Source organism: Ursus americanus, chromosome 7, assembly GCF_024610735.1.
Source record: "Ursus americanus isolate L20-20 chromosome 7, mUrsAme1.1.p, whole genome shotgun sequence".
Taxonomy (NCBI): domain Eukaryota; kingdom Metazoa; phylum Chordata; class Mammalia; order Carnivora; family Ursidae; genus Ursus; species Ursus americanus.
In genome coordinates this window covers 29,653,812-29,665,205 of record NC_142133.1, presented here as the reverse complement: position 1 = coordinate 29,665,205, position 11,394 = coordinate 29,653,812, and the positions used below count along the sequence as shown (strand labels likewise).

Below are 11,394 nucleotides of genomic sequence, written 5' to 3'. Positions count from 1 at the left end.
CTGGTATTCCTGGACTTCTTTCGTGAATTTTCAAATCTACTCAGTTCTTGGTATTATAATTACCTTGACCAAAATACTGTGAAATTACTGCTCTGATCTACTAATGGCTGCAAAAATCAAGTCGTTGTGGTTTCATGCCAAGGGGCCATAGCAAGGTGGCGCAATGATTTCTGACACAGAAGACAACTTCTAAAAACTCAAAAGGGAAAATTAACGGGATGTGGTTTACATTGCCAAGGACTGTTCATTAATTACCAATTTAATCACTGCTGGAGGCATGACATTACAAAAATCTGGCTGAAAGTTCTAATAGATTATGAAGACCACCTAAGAAGAGTGACCAAAAAATGTACAAAACAATTAATACTGTTTCACTGCTATCAAAGACACTCAGATTATTTTACATCAAGTGAAGCAAAGGAATTAGTAGCTTCACAGTGCCACCACTAGGAACTGTAAATACAATAGCATACAATTAGTAATGCACATGTGACTTTTTGTTCAAGGCATATATCCTTGGGAAAGCCAGAACATGATAAGGAGAACAAAAGAAACATTAAAAAATGAAATGAATAAAGATTTAAACTCTACCCTCATGCATGCTGAGCAATAACAAAATAGGCAATATAAAATACAGCTCTTAGTAATGGTGATATCATCCTGGGATGTTCAACACTGCACTGAACAGCCATATGGAAAATGTCTATGGCCATTAATAGTCGCATAAAAGGAGTGTTCCTGATGCTAAGACATCTAGCCTTAGCTTCATGAATTCACAGCAATCTCAAATAAATAAGACTTTTGAGACAGGGGTTTTTGGCCACATAATAGAAAAGATGCTTGAGTTTTTTTTCCCCTTCTAACAATGATGGTGTTTTGTGTGACTTTGAAGATATGCTAGCAAGCTAACAATATGTTTTCTAAGAAGTCTAGTAGCCATTGTTAAGATAGCAGACTTCAAATCAACTGAAATTTAGACATAATAGATAAACTATTATTTAAATCATAATGAATAAAAACCACTGCCTTGTACAGAGGCATTTATGCCGAACATAGAAGTACACTGGCATTCTTCTCTCATAAAATGCAACTGTAAAAAAGATTAGCTATACATTTAAAGTGTCTTACTGGTCTGAAACGGATTATGTACATTAAATCTTCTGTCAATTGTGTTGGAGTAAGAAATAAGGAATACATTTTCATCTTAGTGCCCTGGGTATAGACATTCCAGCTCATATAGAAAATAAAAATCCTTAAATAAGACAAAGTTCTCACTCCATATACTATTAAAGGTTTTAGATTTCTTTTTATAATATCTGATGTTCTTCTACTAAAATGCAAAGTTAACCTACTTCTTCCTAGTAATAGAATTGATAAATGTGTAATTTGGAAAAATAAAAATTTTAGCTTGAGCTTAATTTTCAAGAGACCTTAATTCCTAGAGGCTAGCCATTTCATTGTAACAGCCAGTGTTCATAAACATAGAATACAATCCTATATATATACATTTTTATGATGGCACATACTTAGGATACACATAAACATAAAAACTATGCAAAAAGTTTCTATCTTCAGGGATTACCAAAATGATGGTTAGTGTTTTTTACCAGTTGGATGGTAACTGCTTCTTTTATTATCTGGAAAAGATCTAGCTAGTGATCTTATCTAAATCTGCTACAATTATCAGCATGACAGACTAGTCCCATTTAAATCAATATTTTCCAATTAACATCAAAACTACAAGGTTGATGTCCTACCTCTTCACAGCAACAAAATACCTGTTAAAGGTTTAATTTGCAGATGAGCAGCTTGCATTCTTTTGGTTCTCACCAAATAAGCCTTTTGGATTCATTACCAAAGACCAGCAGAGAAAAAAGAAAAAGGGTCACTGTATTTTTTTTTTTTTTAATTACTGGTCCTTATAGTTAACTAAAGACTGATCAAACTGAAATTCCTTCCCCATGTACAGTTTTCTTTAGAGGATTCACATATTCCTGCAAATCTTTAAAGGTGAACACCGCAAAGCTAGGACTTGCTAATATCTTGTAGTTTGATCCTATTATGTGAGGATGGGCTCCTACCCCAATTGATTGTAATGAGTCACTCATTATCCTTGCAGATTAAAATTGAGGAAAAAACTTTAAGTCTGTTTTATAATAATGTTGTCATTCTTTTCTGATCTTTCTTTAAAAAAAAAAAAACAAACGTCTGGGTGCCAAAAAGAATTTGCAAACCATTTTCTTATGCTATGTAATTTACAGCTGAAAAAACTGAAAACAAACATATTTACAAGTTAAAGAATTAATTGCAATTCTTTTTGGACTTTCTGCTTACAAAATAGATTTTCTTTCTTAAAAATATAAAAGTAATAATTAAACTTATATGGCATCATTCTTCCCAGCCTTCACAAATATTCTAACAATTTCAAGGACTGTGGGCAGCAGGATTCTCATCCCTTATTCTTGGAGTGTATTGATCCTAAACTTTAGCACATAACCGCAAACATCTCCTTCACCGATCTATATAATTACACAAGCATTTTTAAAAGTAATGGATTTATTAAATGTATTTTTTAAAAAGCAATTATATTCTAAAGCAAAGTAATAAGCAAAAGAGTCTGAAATAGACTAGATTGTTAAATTCTATTTGTGCATTTCTTGGGAAGAGAGAGTTTGGGGAAACTGGGTAATGAAAAATAATAAAGGAATTTTTTCTTGAAAAAAAACTATTACATTTTTCTCAGAGTGTGTGTTTAAATATACTATTTAATGAAGGAGGCTCCTTTGGATTATATAATGGCTAGACTGGAGAACTTGCCAAACTCAAGTTGTACTTTGAAAAAAATTATTTTAAGTGCCATGTGGAAAATCATGAACAAAACAAGTATCATACCTAAAATTTGCATTAATAAAATGTAACATATGAAAATCTTCACAGAACAATAGGAATAGGAAGCAAAAAAATATAAATCACAGTGATTCAAAGCAACGAAATCTGTTTCCCATAGAAAAATAATTTTGGGAAACACCTGAAACAGGTTAAATGAACATCTAAAGGCACAGACACACAAATGAATCATATAAATTACTAAAAGAGATCTAAATCCAATATGTGCTAGCTTAGCAAGGTCTCATTAAAACATACAATAGGGGCTTGACAAAAATTAAGAAAAATTAAAAGGTTTATAATATCTGTGTTTGTGAGTTGCCATTTAAAATAAATTACAACTTGAATCTACCCTGAGGATAACTTAAGTAGAGTGTGTACATAAGGATCCACCAGATAATATTACCAAGAGTTGTTTCTAGTGTCTTAGAAATTGCTTCCCAGCCTTCTAGCCTAAATCTATATTAATTTATACAAGAGGGAATGTTTGGTAGAGTAGTGTGCTTCAAGGCAGAGTTGGGAGGTGAACTCTAATCAGAGGTCCCAGCATATGGGAAGGACAGGTGTGTGGTAAGGATTTGGAGCGTACACATCATAACAAAAAAGAAAGGTATCATAATGTAGGATTCAAGAAAGGAAGAAAAGGATGATACAGGGAACCTTAAGTCCCAAAGTGGCCAATGTCATCCCTGTAACTGATTCAAGAAATGGGGATGGACACTTCAAATTTTTCTGCTCAGTGATAATCAAGTCTGCTTTAAAGACTTTCAGAGAGACATCTTCCCTGTTTACAAACCTTTACTACCAAGAAACTCCCTATAGTAACCCAAATTTTTCATGTTTTTATTAGTTGACACCGAGAAAATATGAAAAATATCCTGTCATTATTCCCTTCATTTATTCATTGAACAAACATTTTACTTAAAACTTGGTGATGGGAATACCAGGTTCTTGTACTTTGAGTAGCTCACAGCTGAGTGGGAGGAAGATGTGTAATTAGATAATGGTATGGGATAAATGCAATGGGAGAGATATGTATAGCATATTAGAAAAAGATACAGGAAGGAGAATTAGCTTTACTGCTAGGAGTCATGACACAGATACTCCTAGAAGAGGTATATAGGTGGAAACTAACAAGGAAAAGGGGGCATTTCAGGGAGAGAACAGCCAATGCTTGATGCAGGAATTGAAGAGTATGCCACATTCTCTCTGCAAGCAACTTAGTAGAGTTCAAACATGGAATGAATAATGAGAGAGAGGAAAGAGATGAGGACAGAAAGGGAGGGAACAGGATTTGCAAGGACCTTGGTATAAGGCCATGCTGCAAAGTTGGGAAGTTTACTCTCTTGGTAAGCGGGAGTTACCAGAAAGATTCTGAGCTTTCATATACTCAAATTAGTACTTGCACTATTTCCCAGTTTTCTCTTCTTTGTATTTTATAAGCCTGTCTTTCCATATATGTAGATATTTGCTTTCAATCCTTTATTTCTCTGAATCCTTTGTAAATTCTTACTTTCTCTCAGCCCGGAACTAGATACAAAAATCTTAAAAGGAGGTAACCTGTACTCATACATGGACACTATCCCATGCACTATATGCCTCAAGTACTCCAACATCAATTATTAAAATAGCTCTTCTCATTTTTCTTGGTGTTCATCAGAAGGTCCTAGGTTAGTTTTATAGAAATAAGGTGAGGGGTCCTGGGTGGCTTGGTCAGTTAAGCATCCATCTCTTGATTTCAGCTCAGGTCATGATCTCAGGGTCATGAGATCAAGCCCCACACTGGGCTAGGTGCTGGGAGTGGAGCCTGCTTAAGATTCTCTCTCCCTCCCTCCACTCGCTCACGCTCTCTTTCTCTCAAAAAAAAAAAAAGAAAAGAAAAGAAAAGAAAAGAAAAGAAAAGAAAAGAAAAGAAAAGAAAACGTTCAGAAGGAGAAAAGACAGAAACTGCTGACAAGGTCCTAAATCAGTGTGGAGTCAATCTTGAGTATGGAATAGTAAGCTCTTCAGTGAACTCTTAAAGATTTAAGGTCAATGTCTCATTTATTCAATTCTTAAGGTCATTCCTGGGTACCAATTTTTTTTTTTTTAATTCATGGAAATTCTCAGGTAAACTAAGAACACAAAAAGCAGTGGGTAGCAGCAGGTATATCTCTCCCCTCAAGCAACTCAACTTTCAGTACAGTAGCATACGTTAGATGGGCAAGATAATTTACAATAAAATTTAAAGTAAGAGCACTGTACACTAAGGCACAAATTAAAGCACATAAACAAGTGAAAATAGTATCAATCAGTTCACTAAATTAGATGACAGCTTTTTTTTTCAGTTAGACCTTCTTTTTAGTTACCAGAAGTCTTTTGATCTCTTCAGAGTGAAAGAGATGCTGACACTGAAATGGGAATGGCATTAGTCATGGTTCCCTTACCCCCTTCACCGTGGACACCTATTAATTTGAATGTCACACAAGGAAAAAAAAGAATTTCACATCCATTTTATAAATGGAAAAACAGATTTAGATAAATTATGCGTTTTCCAGTTTTAGTATCCCTTAATTCACATCCAATTGCTCCAGAGATGAAACTGGGCATTTTTCCTTTTCCTTTTGTGTCCCAAGTTGTCTATATTAGTTTTCCAAGATATGGACAGTACTGCTAAGTAATTTTAATCTGTATGTATAAGAGTTACCAGGAATGATAAAGAAAATGTTCAAATTAAGAAAACTATTATGTCCTTGGAAAAAATATCAAGCTGATATCAAACAACATACTAAACTGAAAATCTAAAAAGCAATAGGAAGGTCTAACTTCTGTATTTGTGCAACTGGACTGGTCTGCCATTTTATATTCTCCTTCTTATATCATTTCATTAATATAAGCTATAAGCCCCGCAGAGTATTACGTGTCAAAACTAGAACAATAGTCATAGAATATACTGTTTAGTTCATGAAATTGATGCTCTTAATAACACATCTATACTGGGCTTGACTTATCTGAAAAATGAGTTATAGTAGAATGCACAAGAAAAGTTTTAAAACTGAGTTTATTTTTCATTTTATTCTGGAGGGGTTTGGAGGGGAAAAGGGAGAGAGGAGCCCAACACTCAGCTCAATTTCATGACCCCGAGATGATGACCTGAGCTGAAATCAAGAGTCGGATGCTTAACCGACTGAGCCACCCAGGCACCCCAAATGGAGTTTACACTATAACTGAGAAGAGGCTGCAACATTATCTCCAATGCCACGTACTCTTCCTATACCATGACTTCCACACTCCTCTCATTCAGTGGTGTGGGGTCTATGTCTCTGCTCCTTAAACCTGGGTAGAGCTTTGTGTCTGGTTAGGCCACTAGTATAGCAAAGTGATGCAACATGAATTTAAAGCTAGATCATAAGAATGCCATGCAGGTCTGCCTTACTCTTTGGGACATTTGCTCACAGACTCAGCCACCATGTTGTGAGGAAGCCCAAACTAGCCCAAGTGGAGAAACCATATGGAGTGGCTATGTGTAGGTATTCCAACTGATGGTGTAGCAGAGGTCCTGGCCAGAACCCAGTCCCAGACATCGTGGAACAGAAATAACCCATTCCCACAGTATCCTATCCCAATGCCTAAATCACAGAATCTGTGAGCATAACCAATGGCTGTTTCATGCCAGTAAGGTGATTTTTTAATGCAGCAAAAGATAACCTGAAAGAGGAAGGATTAAGAAAATATCTTTGGGACTGTTTAAAGCATAGTGTCATTTGCAATAGGATATAACTTTGGGTAAGCGGGAAACAAATGCAACAAAGTGACCAGCTTGACATGCAGCCAGCTAGCCATGCGGCATGGAGCCACTCTTTCTGGGAAAAAACAACTATAACAATAAATGAATACAAGACAACCCAAGTCACATTGGTGGAAGTCCAAGAAACAATGAGATATTTTATGACATACCATGATTATTACTCATCAATCACAAACAACAGTCATTGAGAATTTCATGTCTTCTTAGTGTTAACAGGACTGCTACTATTAAATCTGCCATTTATTTCACACCTAGGCACAAGCTAGTATCAACAACTATAGAAGTGAAGAGTTCTTACCACGTCTCTCTCTTTAACACACACACACATACACATGTTATCTTAGAAATACTGAAGTCAAGTTTGTTTGGATACACTAAGAAAACAATGTGCTAAAAATACTTATTTTGGATACCAAAAATTTCCCTAGTTTAAAATATTTATCTTAACATGTCATATTTTTAAAACAGAAAGAATAAAGGGAAAAAACCCCATAAAAGCCACTTGTTATACTATCCCTTAGAGATAAATACTGCTACTATTTTGATGGTTTTCCTTTCTGTCCTTTTCAAAGCATATAAAAAATAGTGTCTTTTATTTCAAAATGGAGCTTATATGCCATATATGTTTTATATCCTTCTTTTTATACAAAAGGACATTGTGAGCATTCTCCTATGTCCTTTCAATATTCTTTCAAGACATTATTGTATAGATAAGTTTTAATGGCTACACAAGTATATTTATGTTATAATTATTTCATCATTCCCTATTTTGCACAATTACCATTTTGTAGTTTTTGCTATTACAAATAACATTGTGATGAAAACCTGCATATGGATCTTTGTTAATAGAATTACTGGGTGAAGGGGAATGAACATTTCTTGATGAAGTCTAACTGCTTTCCAGAAAAGTGTGGCAAGTTACATGTGACCAGCAATATAAAAGAGTCATCAATAGAACATCACCAGCATCACGTTTCTTAAAATCCAAGTTATATATTTTACAGATATGGGAAGATGTCACAACATAGAATAAGAGATGTTTTGGGGCACTTGTCTGGCTCAGTCAGTAGAGCATGAGACTTGGAGTTGTTTGTTTGAGCCCCACACTGGGTGCAGAGATTACGTAAAAATAAAATCTTAAAAAGAGAGATGTTTTAGTAAGTAACTTCTGATGTTGAATTCACACTAATATAATTTAGATAAAAGTTTAAGTTTTATTTGAAAAATAAAGAGTATAAATTACTAGTGCCTTAAACGGAAGGGACAACCAATAAAATACCTGTTGAAAGTTTGAACTAAGTGAAAAACTAAACACCACCTTTTAAAAAAGTCAGGATACTTGAATTCTAAAAGCCTCATTTGTCACTGTCCACAACCCTAGGTAAATTTAAACATTTCCTAACTCATTTTCTTAATCTCTACAAAAGATAAAACAATAGTATCAATTTCTACTTCACAAGGATGTCAGAAAAACAAAGAAGAAGGAAATATAACACAATGCTTTAAAAACAAAATCTCTGAAATCAAAATGTCTAGGTTCAATTCTTGGCTCTGTTATTTATTAGCTGTGTGACCATGGGTGAGATTCATTAATTTGTCAGTTTTCTCAACTGTAAAATATGGATGATAAAACTTAACTCAGACAATTATTGTGGAGATTAAATGAGAAAATCCATGTTAAATCACTTAGAATCCTGCTTGATAAACAGTAAGTGCTCAATAAACATTCAATGATAATAGATCATTTAAATCTCAGGTATTCTGAATTTAAAATAAACACATTGGAACAATATAGAGCTATATACATTCTCCATAATTTTTAGAGCCTGAAATAATTATGAAACAAAGTTTATCACAAATAAAATATAGAATCAACAAAATAACTTTTTTTTTTTCTTAAGAGAGGGAGAGAGAAAATCTTCAGCAGGCTCCACACCCAACACTGAGCCCGACATCGGGCTCAATCTCACGACCCCGAGATCATGACCTGAGACGAAATCAAGAGTCTGATGCTTAACTGACTGAGCCCTCCAGGTGCCCCCAAAATAACTTTCTTTTTAAAGAGATAATTCATTCTGTGGTTCTTCACTTGACTGGGTCCTTTTCACCCATCAAATCTTAGTTCAAACGTCCCCTCCTCAAATCACTCAAGCCCTCACTTATTTAAATTATCCTCTACTATGCCACACAGTTTTCACACTCTAGTTATTATTATCTGTTTCTTCTCACCTAATGTAAGCTCCATGATGGAAGAAGCTTAGCCTTTTCTGTCACCATGAATATACTCAGTTCAGACACTCAATATATATCTGACAAATGATCAACAAATAGATGATATAACAGATGGCTAGGCACTGAAAGAGTTGACATAGAGGCTACAAAACTTCTTCAAAGACAGCCCCCTAAATTTGGGTTTCTCATTTTTATCATGATCTACAGTTTAAAAATATGTTTGTTTTTGTTTTCTTAAAAATATGTTTTGTATCAAGATTGAGGAAGAGCATATATCCACATCACTAAAAGGAATTTCAGACAAAAATACTGTGCATACTGTATGTGATGAATTTTGAGATTTTTATTCCATTCTATTATGTTCCTTTTCATTAAAAATAAAATTATTACTGCAGGCCACCTGAAAACTGAAAAACACTCCTCAAGGTCAGAGGTTATTAAGCTCGTATCTGAAAGGAATGTTTAAACATATGCATGGAAAGAAAGAAATAAAAGTGCCTGATCACAGACAACATGATCACCTATGTAGAAAATCTGAAAGAATAGGGAAAAAAAAGAATCTCCTGGAACTAATAAGCAATTATAGTAAGGCTGTAGGATACAAGGTTAATATACAAAAGACAACTGCTTTCCTATATACCAGCAGTGAACAAGCGGAATTTGAAATCAAGAACAAAATACTATTCACATTAGTGACATCTAACAAAATATGTACAAGATCTATGAGGAATATTAGGAAATCAAAGATTAAATAAATGAAGAGATATTCTATGTTCATCAGTAGGGACACTCAATTTGCAACAGACACATTTGATAAGACTCTATCCAAAATACACAAAGAACTATTGAAACTGAACAATAAAACAAAACAAAACAAAAACAAAACAAAAAACCCAACCTGATTAAAAAATGGGCCAATTACCCCTACAGACACCTCTCCAAAGGAAGATCTACAGATTGCAAATATGCATATGAAAAGATGCTCCACATCATTTGTCATCAGGGAAATGTAAATTAAAACAATGAGATAGCACTAAACACCTATTAGAATGGCCAAAATCTGGAACACTGACAACACTCAATGTTGATGAAGATGTGGAGCACCACAAGAAACTCTCACACACTACTGGTGGGAATGCAAGATGGGACAGTGATTTTGGAAGATAATTTGGCAATGTCTTATAAAAGTAAACATACTCTTACCATAAGATCTAACAACCACGCTCCCTGGTAATTACCCAAAGGAGCCAGAAACTTACGTCCATACAAAAACCTGCACATGGATGATTACAGCAGCTTAATTCATAATCGCCAAAAATTGGAAGTAAACAAGATGTCCTTTAGTAGGTGAATGGATAAACTGTGGTATATCCAGACAATGGGATATTATCCAGCGCTAAAAAGAAATTATCTTTCTAGCTGTGAAAAACATGGAAGAACCTTAAATTACTAGGTGAAGGAAGCCAATCAGAAAAGGTTATATACTATATGATTCCAACTATATGACATTCTGAAAAAGGCAAAATTATCAGGTTGCAGGGCTTGGGAGTGGTGGAAGGGATGAACAGGTGCAACAGAAAATTCTTAGAAAATCCATAATGATGGATACATTTCATTACACATTTGTCCAAATTCATAGGATGTAAAACACCAAAAGGAAACCATAATGTAAGCTATGGACTTTGGGTGATTATGATTTGTCAGTGTAGGTTTATTAGTTCTAACAAATGTATCACTCTGGTATGGGATGTCGTTAAAAGGAGAGGCCATGCATGTGTAGGTGCAGGGTGTATATGGGAAATCTCTGTACCTTCCCCTCAATTCTGCTGTAAACCTGAAACTGCTCTGAAAAAAATAAAATCTCAATTTAAAAAAAAAGAACATGCAGTTTTGTATATGTGAGTTTGATGGTAAGGCAGGATGTCATAGTTTTCAGATTCATGAAGACTTTCCTGCCCCCTTAAATTTAAGGGCTTCTATTATTATATATTCATTATTACTTGTGAAGCACTACACAAAAATATGTATAAAATGTGGTTTATTTTTTTATTTTTATTTATTTATTTTTAAAGATTTTATTTATTTTGACAGAGAGAGAAAGGGAGAGAGCACAAGCAGGGTGAGCGGCAGGCAGAGGGAGAGGGAGAAGCAGGCTCCTAGCTGAGCAGGGAGCCCAATGTGGGACTCGATTCCATGACCCTGGGATCATGACCTGAGACGAAGGCAGACGCTTAACTGACTGAGCCACCCAGGTGCCTCTAAAATGTGGTTTAACATAGGGATGGCAGTGTATGATAGAAAAGAGCACTGATTCTATAGTCTGAGAAGGCTCAAGTTCAAATCCTGGATTCATCATTTACTAACTCTGCAACTTTGTACAAATTACCTTACCTACCAGCCTCAGTTTTCTTATGTGGAAAGTAGTTGAACATCTTTTTCATGGGGTTAAGTAAAATAAAAATTATATAAAACATTCATTATGGAGCCTG

General features: G+C 34.7%; 1 protein-coding gene across 9 annotated transcripts in view; it reads right to left on the bottom strand.

The window, feature by feature from the left end:
- EHBP1 (EH domain binding protein 1) overlaps nucleotides 1–11,394 on the bottom strand; it is a 336,619-nt gene that overhangs the window by 74,026 nt on the left and 251,199 nt on the right. The window lies entirely within an intron of this gene.